The sequence below is a fragment of the Ammodytes marinus genome (genome assembly GCF_949987685.1).
Source record: "Ammodytes marinus genome assembly, chromosome: 15".
Lineage (NCBI taxonomy): Eukaryota > Metazoa > Chordata > Actinopteri > Uranoscopiformes > Ammodytidae > Ammodytes > Ammodytes marinus.
In genome coordinates, this window is record NC_137219.1 from 21,520,702 (window position 1) to 21,523,483 (window position 2,782).

Genomic DNA, 2,782 nt, shown 5'->3' on the forward strand with positions numbered 1-2,782 from the left:
ATAAATAAATGTTTTTTTTTTACAACTTGGAAACACAAATATTGTTCTTATAGTTTCTGTTTCACGCTGAGAGGAAATAACTTCTGAGAAAAGACTGTAGAATACTGGACTTTCATAAAAATTGTCAAATGAATGTTTGCTTATTTGCTTGTGTGTGTGTGTGTGTAATGGAATCTGTGTTGACGGACTCTCTCCACTTGGCCCTTCTGTAATTACAGCACTCGTCGTCTGGACCGGGCACACTAAGGCTGCTAAGCCTGCTTCATGTTTTGCATGTAAACTCATAGTCTTGCCAACTCTGGCGTTCATGATACCTAAGACTCTCCAAATGGAATAAAATGTAAGCAAAAACAGAGTTGGGTTTCTGTACAGCTGACACACCTCTCTTCTTACTGGTTCTGCTCTGCATCGGGGCCATGAGAAAGATATCAAAAAGATTCATACTGGCACGGAAGAAATAAAAAGCTAAAATGTTGTGTTCCAACATTAAACATTTAGCCTAACACTGGAAGAACTGTGTTTTTTTCTCTTGATGTCAAAAACAACAACAAAAACAACTCATCCCATCATATCCTGGTCTGCAGTGGCAGTTTGATGTCTACTGGGAGCGTCTATGAAACTCTAAAAGAAGAGTACTGTTTAGTAGTTGTGTTTGTCAGTCTGGCTGTGCCCCAGCCCCCCTCCCCTTGTTTGGTCCTTTTAACTTTCCATGTAACTTTCCTCATGTCACCTCACAGCGAGGATACATATTTCATGAAGAGCCCGAGGCTTTCCCTGGCACATGCTGTACCCGGGCCTGTGGTACCCAGGAAGCCCAAGCAGCGGAAACCTAAAAACAGTGAAAGGAAGAGGACCTACAAGCCAGCAAACAAGACAGCAGCTTGTTTTTGAAATGGTTAACGCCACATCACTTCCTTCTTTTATATCCCACTGTCCCTCAAACCCCCTCACCTAACCCTCCGCTTCTTCCTTTCACTTTTCCACCCTCTCTCCACCACTACTGCCTGGTGTTTTTAAAAATTGTCACGAATTGAGGAATCTGATCAGAAAATCGTCTGAACAAGAGCTTTGAAAGATAGCAACACTACCAGTGTATAGCAGCGTGTAGTTTTTGAATGTTGTTACTATTGTTTTTGTATCCAACAAGAAAACATTTGTTTTACAGACATGATAGGATTTATATTTCCTTTAGATGGTGCAACAGGAATGCAACTTCTACAAAGTGTTTTTTTTAAGGGGGAACTAGTCGGAAACAAGACTATTAAGAGACCTGCTTGATGCCGGGAACTCACCAAAGTTATTATGATTCATCCCGAAGTCTGTACCAAATGTCACAGCAATCCATCCCACAGTGTTTGAGAAATTTTACTCTGAATTGAAATAAATTTCAATGTCAATATGTTGCAAGAGAGAGGAGAGGTCAGGCGGTCACCATGGTTAGAAGGCTTCTTCCTCTGGGGACAGTGACTGCCCTTTTCAAATTTCATGGAAATCTAATATTGTTGAGATATTTCAGGACCAACTTCAGGACTATCCATCCCTAGAGAGATGTCGCTAGCTTTACAATGAGTTGAACAGATAGTAATTGTTTTAGTAAAATGTTCTGCGAATACATCTACTGTAGTTACAATTCTTTTTGTCTCCCCCCTCCCAGAATTCCAAAGGTAGAGCATAAGCCTTACACAATATATCATTACCAGAAACATTTACTTTTTTAGAATATTTATGATCTCATACATTATTTCCAATACCCAGATATCGGAATTGGAAAAATAGAAAAATAGTGGATTGGTGCATCTCTACTCATACTCTTCCTTCTTCATGCTAATTTAAAGTCTCAAAGACATGTCCTGATTTGGTGCCAGCATGTGTTGCTGTTCTCTGCCACTACCCAGACTCCTGTGTGTGAGCTGTGTAGCCCTCGGTCTGTCTCCTGTGCTCTGTCCTTCAGGTGTGGCCCTGATGTGACAGACAGCTGCCAGCGGTGGCCTGCTTTCACACCTTGACTCCCCCCTCCCTCCCTCTCCTCTCCTCCGCAGACAGCAGCAGGGAAACCACAGGCCACCAGGCTGGCGCCAGCCTGTACAGCTTGGAGCAGGGCAGCCGGCCCAATCAATACCTCTGCATTTCCTGTCCATTTGCTCAGGTCTCTTCATTAATAATTACTGCCTGGCGGAGCTTCAATGGCTGGGCCAAGGGGAGAGGCTGTGACCTTTCCCCGCCCATGGCTTGACTTGGATCACATACACAGGCATGGGGACAGACATAATAAAGCAACATAGATGACATTACTCCTGATTGTTGCCATATACCCCCTCAGTGGAAGGGATCTCACGCCAAGCACCATTACCAAAATACTGATTTTTTGCACCTGTGCTTACCAGCAGCGCTACATACCTGATAGAACATGGCTTTTGGAAATTTTTACAACTGGTTTGGAGCGGCTCTGCAATTTGGCAAACCACTGCTACATCCAGCAGCTATGATTTCAGCATCATCTGAGGTGTGCTGTATCGAGCAGGGTGAACGTGCCTGATTTCTAAAAATGAAATTTTGACAGAGTTAGTGCTGCTTGGGCCGTTCATGGCTCATTTTCTGGACGACAATAAAAACTCCTCAAAATATCTTGAATTACGTTCTGCCTGGTATGTGTCTTTGCTGATAAGCAAGGTAACAATAAACCGCCAGCTTCTAAAAATGCAGCTTGGCCTGATGTTTTCTCCACACAGGAGAGGAAGTATTGGAGCCAACACAACGCATGACATGATGCTGAAGTAATGTG